This window comes from Alosa alosa, chromosome 3, assembly GCF_017589495.1.
Source record: "Alosa alosa isolate M-15738 ecotype Scorff River chromosome 3, AALO_Geno_1.1, whole genome shotgun sequence".
NCBI classification, from domain to species: Eukaryota; Metazoa; Chordata; class Actinopteri; order Clupeiformes; family Clupeidae; genus Alosa; species Alosa alosa.
Window position 1 is genome coordinate 17,636,229 of NC_063191.1, and position 16,589 is coordinate 17,652,817.

At 42.9% G+C, this 16,589-nt stretch overlaps 1 pseudogene; it reads right to left on the reverse strand.

Moving 5' to 3' along the window:
• Positions 1-270: 270 nt before the first annotated feature.
• LOC125291623 overlaps positions 271-16,589 on the reverse strand; it is a 101,123-nt pseudogene continuing 84,804 nt past the window's right edge.

Consider the following 16,589-nt stretch of genomic DNA (forward strand, 5'->3'; position numbering starts at 1 on the left):
GAGAGGGAAGTGGAAGGGGATCCAGAGAGAAAGAGGGAGGGAGAGAGAGGAGAGAGAGAGAGGAGGGAGGGAGGGGAGGAAGAAAAGTGGGCGATCATCCTGTGATAAAATGGGGAAGATCTGTCTGATTATCACAGAGGCTGGTGGTGTCAGACAGACAGTTGGAAGTCATCTCAAAACTCAGGAGAAAAGAGGAGAGACAAGGGGTCACAATTATATCCTGGTAGGCACACCTCCCCTTCTCCTCATGAACTGAGGTAATGTATTCCCTTAGTTCCTGTACGCCCCGTGCACTGGGGGAAATTCTAATTAAGGGCAGGGGGAATTTTGACACATGTGAGGCAGAGATCAATATTTAGCACAGTAATCAGCAATTCCTGAAGGCTTGACAGTGTCACTGTGTGTATGCCTGCCTGTGTGTGTGTGTGTGTCTGTGTGTGTGTGTGTGTCTGTGTGTGTGTGTGTTATAACTCTCCATTATTCCCAGGAAGACTGGAGGCAGGCCGCGGCTGACGGGCAGACGTAGCCCCATCATGAATCACACGGAGCCATGACTCTTTTCGCATCTCCGCTGTCTCCCGTTTTATCTTCATTCATCCCTTTTAGGGGGGAAAAAGCTCTGTCAAACAGAGGCGGCGAGAGGTCCTTTAAAGTGGCTTAGAGAGCCAGGAGGGAAAAGAGACAGACAAACAGAAGAGAAGAAGGAGAGAAAGAAGGAGAGAAAGAAAGGGCTGTTTAGCTTTGGCTGATCACTGCCCCTCTGACACAGCAACTCTGTCTTTTTTTTTAAACATGAATGAACAAAATATTTAGATTCCACTTTACTGGCACTTTAAGGCACATTTGCAGTATTTCTAAGTCTTTTTGAAGATTTATACAAGACTATTTAAACTCAACAAGCTGATAAGATATTTGAAGAATTCCTCATACTCAAACTTTACGTTTTTAAGGTACTAAGAGCTTTTTAAACAGTCAATTTTACCAAATTGAAGAAATGCTTCATTTGACTTTGAATATTTCTGTACTTTTTTTGTACTACTTTTTAAAAATTTATTTCACAGCATATTTGTGGATCTTTAACACTAGTCCTGTGAGGACCGAAATTTCAGTGTTAGTTACGGAGGGAACACCAGGCTGAAAACGCGACAATCAAAACGATCTGAGAACATGGCTTGTTGTGTGAGGGACAGAAAGGTGCAGAGAGAGTGAGAAAGAGAGGTGGATAGAGAGAGAGAGAGAAAGAGAGAGCAGGGTGTCCTCTGTCTCCCACTGTCAGTGCAGCCTCCTGTTTCCCCCGCGTCACTGACACGTACGCTGGTACTTACGAGCCCAAGTTGCACCAATTAGGGGCCGTCCAACTGTGCTGTCCGTTGCGCCGAACGCTCGCTCGGGTGACAAGGAATGGTCTGGGATCTGTCTCGGGAGTGACATAACGAAGGAATTTTTAAAGGGAGCGAACAAGGCAAACAGTAGCCACCCACATGCTGGGCCCAGGGACGGTGATAACAAAGGGCCCCCTCTCCCCTCCACCCCAAGTGACTGGCAGAGCAGGAGGCCTTGAGGATTCTTTAATTACTCGCTGCAATCTATCTCAGTCACCGGCCTTCTAATTTGATTTATCAGAATGCATAAAACCCCTCGGAATAATGCCCTTATTAGAGCGATGGACTTGACGGGGGGGACAATAGGTCCTGAGCAGGGGAGGGGAGGGGAGGGCTCCGATTTAAGCATCTATTACAGTCAGGGGAGAATTAATGGTTATTAGTCTGCACAAACATGTCTGCTCACAGCCACCACTTTTTAACTATTCAGGTGTTCTGCAACACACATATGGGCATACACACACACACACAGACAGACAGACAGACAGACACACACACACACACACTTGGATGGAACTCACAAACAATACAAGCACAAACACACATGCACATACACGCACAGCGCAGACACAAACACACATGCATTCACATACAGATACAACCAGCATACATCATATAAAAGTGCTGCAGAATGGGACATCTATGGAACACATAAAAACCATGAGCATTTTTTTCCCTGGTTACCCCAATTGTTCTGTGAGGCCCTCAAGTCCTTAACTAAATTCCTGTCTGCCAAATTCAATTGCAGTCTTCCCTGAAAAGCTCACAATGTAATATGTGCATTTTGATTCAATTGTGACTCAAAATACATACATATACATATTGTTTATTTAGTTAGAGATTGGAGAGAATCAATAGTCTTATATCTTCCTTGTCATTTTTAAATGTATCATGAAATAGCAAAAGTGGCCGTTAATTTAATCTTAGAAAACCGAACTGGATGTTAATTGATTGGGATTAAATATTTCCAGCTTCGACAATGTCTTTTTACCCATTTATACCTGCTGCTTGTCCTCTTGGCAAGAGGGAGAGAGAACATTTTATTTTTTAAATAAATTGAATTGGGGAAAGGTCAAACTCCCTTAAACCAGTTAAGATACATCATGTTCATATCTCCTCTCAAGAAATAAAAGCAAATATAATACATTTGATATATCTAAATAGTAAACACCAGCATCGCTTCCCACGGAAAGATATATTTTCATGAGGGCATCAGTAATACCAAATTAGACAGCAAGTGTAGTCTAATTAAATTATGTGCGTAATATCAAAACAAAAACAAACACAAACAAACAAAACATTCCAATAGCATCAGCCCACCGCAGAGTGGAGAGAATAAATACAAATGAGGTGATCTGTAACCCACATCATAAGCCTCCCTGTCCTGGTGCTGCAGGCTGTGCAGAGCGAAGCAGACATGGTCCCTCCTGACTGGCTGGCTCCTTAAACTGTCTGTTAGCCAGAGAGACAGAGAGAGAGAGAGAGAGAGAGAGAGAGAGAGAGAGAGAGAGAGAGGAGGGAGAGGAGGGAGAGGAGTGACAGCTGAGAGGTCGATCTGCTGCCAGCACCTGTCTGTCTCGCATCTCGCCACTCAGACAGACAGACAGACAGACATACGGGCTCCCCTCACTGCACACACACACACACGCTGACACAGTGACACACACATTGACACATACAAGGACAAATGCCAAAATGCATGAGTATGCATGCATAAGCATAAGTGCACACACACACACACACACACACACACACACACACACACACACACTGAATCATTCCCATGTAAAAGACATAAATAATATGCATAGCTAGGCAGATCTATTTACAAATACAAGCACAAAAACACACAAAGATGCAGAAGCACTTTCATGACAATGACCCCAAGAGTTACCCATACAATGACCCCCCCCCCCCCCCCCACACACACACACACACACACTCCACCCCACCCCACCCTAATGCCTCCTCCCTCTGGATGATCAGGAGAGGAGCCCAGAGGCATGCAGACAGCAGATTCATCAGCATTACCTCATAAGGGTGGAGGTGGACTTAAGAGACGGGGGTCATCAGCCCCAGCAGCATCACACACTGACAGGTTGAGATGAATCTGTCTCCGCCCCAGCCAGACGGGGACCTCCACAGAGCCTCTTACTGGGCCTAACTGGTAAGAGGGCTGGCCACTGAGGGCATGAGTGCTGGTGAACTGGCACACATTTGGACCCGGCCTATTGCGCGCCCACACACACACACACACACACACACACACACACACAAACACACACACAGTCTTACCATCCTGTTGGGTACGGCCGTGGCGACGAGGCCTGGCCTGAGCGTTGACAACGTGACAATGGCGTGATGCCGTCAGTCTCACTTCCAGCGTGCGTCTGTCATCATCACCCTCACTCAAAGAGCCGCCACACCACACCACACCACACCACACCACAACACACCCCGTCACGCCACGCCAATGACACCTCCTCATGTAGATCCAGATCCTCTCCTGACTGACACTAGCAAATGAAGAAAGAAAAGAGAGGATGGCATTTCAGAGAAAAAAAGAAACAAGAAAATATGAGGGAAAAAGTCTGGCGCATGCTACTCTATAAGAAAGAGAGATATAATTTGCAATAATGGCACGGCAATAGCTCCTCGACTGAAAATTACAGCCAAAAGTGGAGCTCAACTATCCTTTTAACTGGCAGCAACAGATTCATTGTAGACAAGACAGTCCTGTTTACTTGGTAAAATGGCATCAATTAGGATTGGCTGGCCAAATTAGCATATTTTCTTAATGGACTGGCCTTTCTTCTGACGCTCTCGCATGCAGCGATTGTATGGAAGGGACATGTTAAGAGAGACGGGGAAAAGGTCAGGTGTCTGCACCATTCAGGTGTTCATATTTTTTCGCAAAACAGTTGTGCATTCCACATGCCTATTGTCATGTTATGCTGAAAGCTTCAGACGCTTGCGCCCTTCCATGGTGGAAGTGTTTTGGAATCCTCACTACGGAATTTGAAGATACCTGTTGTTTTGTGAGTGATATCTGAGACTGCATACAAGTTATCGGTTTGCCACAATGAAACAGATACGTTAGAACAACTACAACGGTCATAATCAGTGGTTATTATTTTCTGTTAAATACTAAATAAAAAAAAAAACACAATTTCCCACAGTCTATAATATAGCTCAACATTTTAGGTGTTATATTTTATTCTACAGATAACTAAATGCCTGTGTCAATTAAAACACAATCCAATACATCAGTAAAGTGAAAGATATTAATAAATTCATGGAAGGAAAATGTGACATTATAAACCATTAACATCAACAATGCAGAGGAAGAGCCACAGGGAGCTGTTTAATCGACCACAGGGTCAAGGTCAAATGTACAGTACATTTTTGAGGCAACAAAGACCTAAGCAAAGAACTTAACAGCCAAATTAGCTGTATGGTCAATACTTGAAACGGGGGGGGAGAGGGGGAGACAATCAATTTGACTGGTTAGCCAATTCATTTTCATTATTTATCAGCTACCAACCCACCACAGACATGGCTAATTTCCTCTAAAATTCTATTTCATCATTAATGTCCAGACCAGTAAGGCATTATGCTATAGATTCTCCGTTTCCTCTCCCATACCCAGTTGTAGCAATTTTTGCTCCTGCAACAACACCCCAAAAATTGACTGGTCTTGCACAGTTGCAGCTGAACAAGAAAGGAATTGCTGGTGTCAAGACACAGTTTACAAATATGACATCTCCTCTGGCGTGGCTGGAAATATGAAATATTGATTTATGAGCAGTAAAAGGTCTTATAAAAATGATCACATACACATGAGGGATTAATGTGCAGAGGATCAATAGAAATTTCATTCTTGACGCTAGACTGTCACCTATGGTGAAATGCTAAAATAAAGAAATCAATATTATCTATGAAATGTCAAATTTATTATAATTATGTGGATGAAAGCTGGCCAAGTAGCTCCCAGGAGGCCAAGAGGGATAGGTTACAACATTCAAGCATCTCTCATGTCCCTTGCTCTCCTGCTGCCAATTTGAGAGCAATATCGGTGTGAAGGGCCATCGCCTGTTATGTATGGCCATGTTGTAGCAAATTCCTCCAGGAATATTTAACTGACAATGGACAGAGCCGCAGTTCGTAGCCTGCAGGTTGTGTAGTTAACAGCTGTTAGCTCTGGCCCTTGTGATGCTCTGCCCCCTACGATTGAAGCCTGTCTATTTTGCAGCTGCCAGTAACAAGTTGATGTCACACAGACGGCCACAAAAGAATATCTCAGCATGGCTGTGGATCAAAGCAGGAGGACATATTCACATTCAGCACCCATTGATTTTTGACTCTGTGAGGTATACCACTCAAATGTCTGTTGCCTTCACAAGGATGTTTTCTTTTAATTTGTGGTGTGTATATAGCATTTTGAAAGTCAGATGAATTGTGTAGAGCACATTACACAGGATAATGTTATATATTAGATTTAGAATTCAGGTGCAAAAAAGACAGTATGTAAAGGCAAAAGATAACCTTTTCAAAGTAAAATATTTGTACCATTTATCAATCTCTTCAAAACAAAAAAAAAAAAAACAGAAACAATGGTTTATAGTTATCAATATACAGTATAAGAAAGCCTTTTATTTCGCAGACAATTGTATCTATACAACAATGAGAACCTTTATCAAAGCATGTACAGTATATCTTCCTTTATAGCAAAGTGTTGTCGATTGTTTTTGCCATCATTAACTTCACAACACAATTAGTGCAATTAATCACATAAAATCTTACCAAATAAATAAATAAATAGACTCCCTAAAACAAGTCGAACAAAAAAATATCACTGTAAAGCATTCAGCATAGTATAAAAAGTATAAAACTTTCTTTTTTGGGGGGGAAAAAAAGCATTACATAATTTTTGCCGGTTTAGCCAAGACCTCCTGTGCTCACAACAAGAGGCAGGTGCATAATCCCTTTACCAGTGGAGCGGCTATTACAGGAGGCAAGTTTACACCTGCAAATATCCAATAAAGCCACCACAATCTCTACCCTATTAACTGTCATTCTCTGCAGGCTGTATAAATTCTATAAAAAAACAGAGAAAACCATGAAAAATTGTAACCCGGCCAAACACACAGATTTCCTCTCATGGAACATGAAATGGCCATTTAACAGGGCTTTATGAGGAACACAGTGAGTTCAACCTCAGAGAACTTTCCAGAAGCCCCTCCGAAATGACGTGAAGCGGAACTGCAGCACTGTGCACAATCACATCCCACCGCCAGCCTTATCACAACTCAGAGGCCTGGCCCATAAATACAATACAGCCGCCAATCGAGCCAATTTAATGCGGCAGGTATTAACAGCTGAAAAAAAGGGAGACAGGGAGGGGGATGAAAAAGAACACATCTTGTTGTAACATTCAAAGTGACTAAATCGAATTCACGGGATCAGAACTGCAGAGATAGAGGTCTGGCAGGCTGCGTCTCTCTCCCTCTCTCCCCCGGCTTATACACTCAGCCAGATGAAAGGGGCGAGTGAGAGGCCCACTGATGGACACTTTGAGCCGTGGAGGAGGCGGCACGGGCCGTGATAACCGACCAGGAGGCACGCACGCATGCACACACGCAGGCAGGCAGGGAGGCAGACAGACAGGCAGCGGTAGCACCCCCTTTCTCTTCCCCACAGAAGAAGGTGCTAGAATTTATCAGAGCCGGCATGCGGGGAAATGATTAGCCTCCGCAGGGCCGATTACCGGCGGCTCGCCGGGTCAAGAACAGGTCCAGGATGAAAGTAGGAGCTGAAGCCTCCTATCCCGCCTGCCATCATCCCATAGCATCCAGACAGCAGCTCCCCACCAACCCCACCCCGCCCCCCCATAAGGGCCTGTCTGTTTTAAGTAGTGCTTGGTGGTCTGGTCCAAATGAAGAGCTGGGGGGCTTATTTAATTTTGGAGTTTAAGAGTGAAATTATCAGTGTGTCTCACGCTGGTTAGTTTAAGCATCAAAAACATGGCATCCGCAAAAGAGTATGCAAAGTAGTCGAGGTGTTTGAGCTGGTATTGATTTAGAAATGTCCATCACCCTCCGACAGCATCGCAATACAACTGACCACAAAACAGGCTGCACAAACAAGCAAAACATCTGAGCAAATGCAAAATACTGTAATGAAAGGTAGTGATAACAGGCTCCTACGTAGAGGAGGACATTTTCTATTTGCATTTCATTTTACATTTGACTGCTTAGACTATTTTATAATGTATATACATACATATAATCATATGAATACATATATTTAATGTATATTTATGGACACAAAATGTCAAAGCTGCTATGTGTCATCACTTTCAAAACTGAAAAAAAAAAAAACAGAGACAAATTATGCAGTTTCTTAGATTTACTTATATTCAAGTAGTATTCAGTGCAGGTACAAGTAAAAAATAAATAGAAAAGAGTTGTGAAAGTGGGGTAAAGTAGAGATGCTCTCAACCATAATGCCATATTTGAGACCCCAGTGTAATTAGGAACCGGCCTGGCTGCCATGCCATTTGTCTGCCTCTCTAACTGCATCTACATTTAATGCTCCACTCTGTATGCATTCCGTAGGAGACTTGTGGAGGTATTGGTTCACCAGAGGCCAGTGTGGTGCAGCTGACCAGGTTCACCCCGACTCCAGCGATGAGAGTCTTCTCTCTCGCTTTCTCCTTTAAGATTAAGGTCAGTGCCCTGGCCAGTCTTCTCTCTGTCTTTCTTTCTCTCTCTCTCTCTCTCTCTGTCTCTCTCCAGCCCTGCTCTCTTTAATGCAGAATACAGATGGGGGAGTCTGCGTGGCCGCTGTTGTTGTTTGTGGCATCTGTGATGAATGGAGTGTAAAAATCCTCTCACTATGCTTCCCTGAGCAGGTCAGCGGCGGGGTCTTCATAATTCCACCGCATCGCTCCTCGTTGCCAAACTTCAAATGGTGCCATTCCGCCGGCCAATCTCCCGGACCCATATGGACAGCTGTCTCTCATGGGACAGGCGAAGCCAGGATCAGTGTTAGAGGGAGGGAGGGAGGGAGGACGCTACCGCGGCTCCACTGCTCCTCCACACACGAGGGGCTGCAGGACAGTCTGGAGGCACTAGTGGGCACTGCCTAGATGAGCCTTCAGTGGTGGCTGCAAAAAATACAAGGGAGATGAATGCAGAGCAGAACTAGCAGGATGAACAGCAACATCATCACACACACACACACAACCGTCCAGCCATCGGGTGTATGGGGAAGATTTTCACCAAATATCACTCCATAAAGAAAAAAGGCTTATCACAATGTATTTTTAGGACACATACATATAAATTCCTTATGTATATGCTGTAATGATAAATGAAATTCAGTCCACATATAGAGCAGCTCGTCCGTGGAGGACATTCACAGAGAATACAGAACACTGTCTTGTTCAACTGCACTTCAAACAACGTTATACTTTTGGATATTTGCCAACGACTTAACAGTGCTAAAACTCAAACTCTGGGGGAAGTTGTGTACATTTCAGCAGTATATGTGGATAATGCATGAGAGAGAGAGAGAGAGAGAGAGAGAGAGAGAGAGAGAGAGAGAGAGAGAGAGAGAGGGAGAGAGAGAGAGAGAGAGAGAGAGAGAGAGAGAGAGGAGAGAGAGAGAGAGAGAGAGAGAGAGAGAGAGAGAGAGAGAGAGAGAGAGAGAGAGAGAGAGAGAGAGAGAGAGAGAGAGAGAGAGAGAGGGAGGAGAGAGAGAGAGAGAGAGAGAGAGAGGGAGGGAGAGAGGGAGCTCCTCTACCACAGAGACAAGTGTTAAGACAAAGGAGAAGACCTTGGGACATGTTATTTGCAATGATCCAGAGCATCTCATCTTGTCCTTTTCACACACTTGCAATGAATTATGTATCCCACATGATTTATGGTGCTCCATGTCCAACTCTCTTGCTTTGAGATGGTTGTGGAATCCTACATGGATTTTTTCCCTCCACGGTGGTCATGTGGGAATACCAAAATTGCTCAATTTAAGAAAGTAATTAAAACCGTCCACAATCAATATTTATCTTCAGAAGACCCTGGAGGGGGTTTAGGGACTCCCACCCCTCCCCATGCGTCTGGCCGGTCGTCTCCCTGAAAATCTGTCTCATCCACGTCTGGACATCTCTGTGGAGTTCCCAAAGTTTATCACAAACGCAATGACGGCGGTATCATTCAAAAAGATGATAAATCTTTTTTTTTTTTAATCCAGATGTAGATTTGTTCATCCTGCAGTTTTTGGTTCTAATTAAAGCAGAGAATGTTACAATGATGTCACCATGTCAGAGTACGATCTAAAAGGTTCTCTTGAATCACTATCCAAATATGTTGTGCTCACAAAATGTCAAACCACCTGTGCAGGTGATTTCTCAGCTATTCCTTTGACTAAAGTATTTTAATCTGTATAATTAAGAGTGCAAATGTCGAGCATATGTATACTTCTCCTGTGTTCACTCATTTAATCGTGTAATATTTCATCTTATCAGCTCACAAAGAACACTATAAATTATTATGGCACCAAACAAATGCTTTATCACTGATTCAACACTCAAACAAGGAAAAAGGGAACTACAAAAAAAGAGGTTGATAGAGGTTGAACTTCTATGTGTAAACAACAGACATGTCTGCTTGGGATTTCCATACAACTTGTGGCTTGTTGTTTTGTTCACTTTAGACAGGCATTTTTTAAATCATCGCTGTTATTGTCAACTGTTCTGTCAATTTTATAAATTAAGTTTATGTCTTTTTGGTAAAGTGGAGATAATCATATAATAGTAAAAAAAGCAATGTTATTCAAAACCATCTGTAATTTGTACATCTACAATATGGTGGGTTTTTTTAAAAAAAAAAAAAAGCTAGAAGAAGTGCAAAAACAACCCACATTGATGTATTTTAATTGAGTTACTTGTTTGGAAATAGGCCCAAAAATGTCACCTTAAACAGCTACAAACTGTATGCACTCGATTCTGACTTCTTCAGCTATATTCTAATATCATGCAACTGATTGCAAGACATGTATGTCTAATCTAGCCAGTATCAAGAATGCCTGGAGGAAACAATCTGTGTGTCAAAATTTCAACTGTTTAGAGCCAACACATCATTCCATTCTACTGTTACATAATTTGGTCTGAGTTAAATGGCAATGTTAACCACCACAGCCAAGCTCTGACAGCTCCAATCAAGTCATTTGTAAGAGGAGAACTTGGCTGTACATTACAATCAGATCAGTTTTAATGGCTGTATATTGTGTGAATTCTGGATATTAACTGAGGATTGCACCTTCAGTATTTCTAGTGAGGTAGAATGCTGTCGCCTGGGAATATGGTTGGGCATGTGTTTAAAAAACAATGTGGTGATGTCTCCAACTGGGATGTTTTGAGGTATTTAAAGTAAAAATGTTTGTTATTCATTTTAATAGACCCAGTAGTTCTCATCTGCTAGACAGAATGTAACATCTGTATAGTCAGTATATTTAGTAATATCACAAAATGTGATCAGATGTGTATTTTTAACCTTTGAATTTGAATTTAGCCTCATTAAAATGAGCATTTTGAGAAAATATTTCACATCTCTCCCAAAGGGATGGGACAGGAAGACTTGATTCACTGCTTACAATGATCAGAAGGACATTGTTGGCATATATTTTAAATTAGCATGAAGCTATGTATGTGACTGTTACATTAGCCCCCTCAAGCATCTGACACGGAGAGACAATTGTGAATCATGTGCCATGGTTCATGACTCACCGCTCAAACGAGAGCATGGAACGAAACATCACCTCGCCATTTTCTTTTGTCAATTAGCGTGTTTGTGCTGGCACCGACCTGCTTTTTAGTGTGTGCGCACCCGGCTCAGGGGCCAGCAAGAAGGTCAGCTAAGCAAAGGTCAGAGCCCCTCCTCACCACTCTCCCGCCGTAATTGACCAGCACAGACATTTAGTGATCATTATGACTCTCCTCATCCCGCTGTCCTTAAGCACGTGGCAGGGGTCCATCTATACGTTGCTTCCGCACAGTGGGAAATGCCCAGTGAGTGGTGAGGGCAGCCAGAGGAGGGCTGCCCATTGTCTATATGATTTTATAATTGCCAGGCTTAATTGGTGGGGATTGAAATGGACAATTGGCTCCGTGCTGCTGCTACTGCTGGTGTTTGTCAGGCTGGCGCCCAGGCCCTGACTTTGTTACCTATGGACGCCTCCTCTCAGCTGTCACCCCACACACACGCACGCACACACACGCTGATGGCTGCATGGGTCCTCTGGGATAGGCTGAACACTTTTACAAATCTGGGTGTCACTTGGTTTTGGTCAAGATTTTGAAAATGTCCCGGTCCTCCTTAAACATGACAAGGCACATTGTTTGAAATCTTGTGGCTTTAGAAGGTTGCTGCGCCACCCCATAGTTCACATATCAATGTTAACGGCAAAGGTGAACGTTAAGAACTGGGCTGTGAGTTTAATGAAAGGCATGAGGCAAATTTCTCCTTGTGTAAGTCATTTTGGAGACACTGATTGGAAGCTGTTTAAAGGCAACAGACAGTTACTGCTATTTTTGACAGAAACTTCTATTTATGTCGTGGTGGAAAAAATGGACAGTCCTACAAACTGGTAAAGCATTTAAACATACAACTATGTGCCCAAACCAAGCCTATCTTGTTCAACAAAAGCTGAGTTTTTCCCTATTTCCCTCTTTTTTACCAAAAGTCTTGAGACGTGGCTATGTCACGTTATCTCTACCCAGGAAATTACACTTGTTTATTTATTTGTCTCCTGGCAATCACACCCCCACCCCACCCCTCCCTCTCTGTCCCCAACCCCTCGCTCTCTCCCCTCTCTCTGATAAACCCTAATAACTGAGCCTGACCCCTGTCAAAGATCGTGTGCCTGTGTTCCTGCTTGTCTGTGGACATATTAAAGTCCGGGGGCCTGGCAGGGATTCCACTTGTCAGGGTCTAGTGAGGCTGTCTGGGATTGACATTATGTCTCAGTTATTAAAAAACATGGCAGTGCAGGGTTACAGAGATATGTGTAAAGTCTGAGGGGGAGAGAGGGAACTCTACCCAGAAACATATCATCCTCCTACAGTATTTAAACTACCAACATTTCACCAAATAAAGACATTTTTTGCACAACATATTATCAGCATTTAGTCTTTAATGGGAGCCTTCTTTTTATTATTTATTCATTTGATGTACATATTAATTTAGTGAAAAATCAACTGTTACAGTTATGATTACAGAAATCATCACAACATTATTAACATCTCAGGGTAATAGGGAAATTAACGTTGTTCTTTCATACAGCATCCTGGGGTCTTGACTAGTTGCCAATTCATTTCCTCTATGTCATTATAAGGACAACAGAAAAGTGATCATGCCAAGGACTGAGAGTTAGAGCCTAAAATAAAAGACATCTCATATCAAGGGAAAAAAATCCATCAAAATTAGCCAATTTGATTAAAAGCAGACCCAGGTTAATTTTGAAAGGAAATAACCTGTGATTGGCTGCCTGTGTGGCCGACATGTTAAGCATTGTTAATGAGAGCTCATTTCATCTGAAATATATGTGACGCCCCAGGGAGGGTGAAGCCCCCCTTAACCACCATAAAAGAGGGCTGAAGACGGGGAATAGGCTGTGAATGAAAAGGAAGGGAGGGAATAAGTGGGAGAGAATCACTGCACAGCTTTTTATGTCTCACTCCGTCAGCTGAGTGTCAGGGATTTGTGGTCGTAAAGATAGTGCGGTGGCGGCTCGAGAGCTGGCACACTGCTTGGCGGAATTAATCAGTTTAGGTTTTTGGGCCTGAACTTAAATGTCAGACATCAACTCTAAATTCTTATAGGTGATTCCTTAAAGCAGAACAACACGCTAATCCCACACAGGGAAGGTCAAAGTTGGCTAGTGAGCCAAGAAATACCATATCAGGGGCTTCCTTCCTCTTCAATTGCTACGAGTATAAATTGTGGAATTAGGGTATTGATTGTGCACTGCAGCTCCTAGCCATCACTTTTAGTGTCTTGACAAGATTATTTTATCCTACTTTTCCTGTATTATTATGTGTTGTGTTTGAGTTATTCTTCCAGCATGGGAAGTGACAGGCTGAATGCACTCAATAAAGCGCGGCACTTAGAGAAGCCACTGAGGCAGAGAGGGAGGGGAGGTTACCGTGGGAGGCGGGCAAGTGTAAGTCTGGCAACAGATGCGCCCACCTGCCCGACCGACCCAGAGAGGGCAACATTAGCCAAAAAATATCAGACTGATCGATGCTTCCATAAACACATGCAGGTCATTTATAGAGGTATTTTTGTTGTGAATATACAGTGTGACTGTATGTTAGTGTGAACATGCATGTGTGTGTGTGCTTGTATCTGTCTGTGTTTGGGAGGGAAACATTAGCCAGAAAACATCAGACTGAACAATGCTTCCATATTAACCTTTGCAGGTTCTTTTGCTATGAAACATATATATGCAAGTGTGAACATGCATATATATGTGTGTGTATTTGTGTGTGTGTGTGTGTGTGGCTTAAATGTTAATAGCTTAAATTATATTACTGTAAGTCACTTTGGATAAACACATCTGCCAAATGAATACAATCATGTCAATGTAAATGTACTTGTACTGTGTGTGTGTGTGTGTGTGTGTGTGTTTGTTTGTTTGTTTTTTTGTTCATTTGTTTGTATGTGTGTGTATAAGACTGAGGTAGGTATCTTAAGTGAAAACAGTTTGTGACAAACAAATGTAGTGCTATGAAAAGTGAATAGCAAACCTTTTCCTTTTAGATGTCATAGCAGTATTCTATAATTAGGGTCTATCTGTCAGAATAATTCTGTTCCATAACACTCCATTATAGTATCCTCAGCTCAGAGCACCACACTGCACTCCTCATTTGAGCCAGCTTGCTGAATTTCATCGATCTGTTAAATTCTGGAATTCAACATTCAAGGCGACACATGCAGCAACACGGCAAACATCCCCATCAATGAGCCTAATAATGCTGTCTAGTCAGGCTGCAGCGCGGCTGGTACGCTTGCCTGCGCCAGCCATCTGTCTGCCTGCTTGGGGAGGACCCAACTTTCTCGCTGTCCTGTAGAGCTCCAGATGTTTGACTACAGGCTAGTGTTCACGCAGTCATCCTTACAGCTGGCTGGGAGACGCTGAGCCTAGCATGCAAATGGCTGTCATTTACTAACCAGGCCCTCCGCTGAAGCCAAATATGCTGCAGATTAGCGCTCTAGTCTATGTTGCTTGGATGCAAGCACGCTACATGGACATGCATGAACTATACATTTCACGGTTGTAAGTTCATAATTATTCAATACATTGTCATGTCAAATAATGAAGCCTCCAAACATCATTAGCTACTGATGGTGAACCATTTCAATCAAGGGTTCTCCTCCTATGTGCTGAGCTGGACATAGAACTAAGTTCCTTAAGCAAATTTAAATAGCTGGATTGGATTTCACTGGATCGAAACCCAAGTATATGTGTTCTCTTAAAGTTAGGTGATTATGTCATGAACATCATACTCCCCCAGAACATTTTTAATTTGTTTGATGTGATTTCCTGTATTCTGGTGCATTTTGGGGACTGCCAATACTAAATTCAATCAGAGTCATAGCCTACATCCTGATTTGTTGATCTTGAGGCATTGATTCCATGCAAAGGAATGGACCCGGTAGGCCCGTGCAGTAATCCATTCCTGCGCACACACACATACAAAGACACACACAGACACACACACACACACACACATTCGATATACAGCATATACTACATTATATTTATATTTATATTATATTACCAAGCTGTCACAATTCCGTTTTTCCTATGAAAATAAAAAATACAATTCCTACCTCAAAGGCCCTACATATTCTGTCTCCCTCTCTCCTGCCACTGCAGCCGGTCATGGGAAAAGCAATATAGCATCTGAGCACTGATTGATGTAGTTTCCTATTTATAATCTTATTTGTAATGGCTTTCCCATTCTCTGTTGTATATCTGTCAGTTTCCTGTGTGTATTTCATTACAGTAGATTTATACTCAGCAGTAAACAAAATCCCTTAGCAAAAAAAAGGCTTAACCCTTGATAATGTGAGTAATTTTCAAAAGAAATGGTGTTTTATAGCTATATATCTATCAAGTTTGTACACTACCATGGATGACCAAATATGTGTGACACTTCAAATGTATCAACATCTCTATTCTGTTCTGACTCAGAGTATTTCAACATCATTAAAACCAAATCGTATCACTGAATAAATGAAAACCATTACTTACAACATAAAATAATTCATGGCACTGGTAGGTTTCAGAACTTAAGACAGCTCTAATGTCTCTTCACCCTTATGGCAGCCAGCCTTTAAAAAAAAGTAATCTGACACATCTTGATCAGAGCACAGAGTCTGATCTTGCTGTCAGGCGAGGGATTAAAATCTAAAAATGGCTGACAGAGGTTAGATATGATATTTCAAGGAAGTGACACATGACAAGACAAACAATTAAGTGTCACAGTGCTGACCAGAGGGCAGCAGTTTTACACCATGACCCCTTGTGCATTAGTCATTGCTGGGGACGAGGCGAGACGAGGCGACGGAGGAGGAGTGTGTGCCCTGTTTCCTCACGCTGAGCCTGCTGCTCCACCACTGGCTGCAGTGTTGTTCATTGTTTGGTCATTATGATTAAAAGATGTACAGCAGCATGTCGAGGGAGGCGCCCGTCATTCGTCTTTGTCTCTCTGGGAAGCCAACCTGAGCACGGAGCAAATCGCACACTCGCGGCTCTCTAATGTTTGTGCTCTAAGCCGGAAAAACACATACCCTGTACACAAACGCGGCAGCACACACATACACAGAACACACACACACACACACACATGCAAACATACACACACACATACACGGATACACACAGATACACACTTACATACACAGGCACACATACACAGTTGAATGCATAACACACACACACACACACACACACACACACACACACACACACACACACGCACACGCAAACGCACACACACACACACACACACACACGCCTGCCCTGCGTGAATGCCAGATTCATAAATAAGACACACATAAACACACACTGCAACTCTCTCAGACACACACACACACACACACACACACATTCTCTTTCTCATACCCCCCACTCACCCCC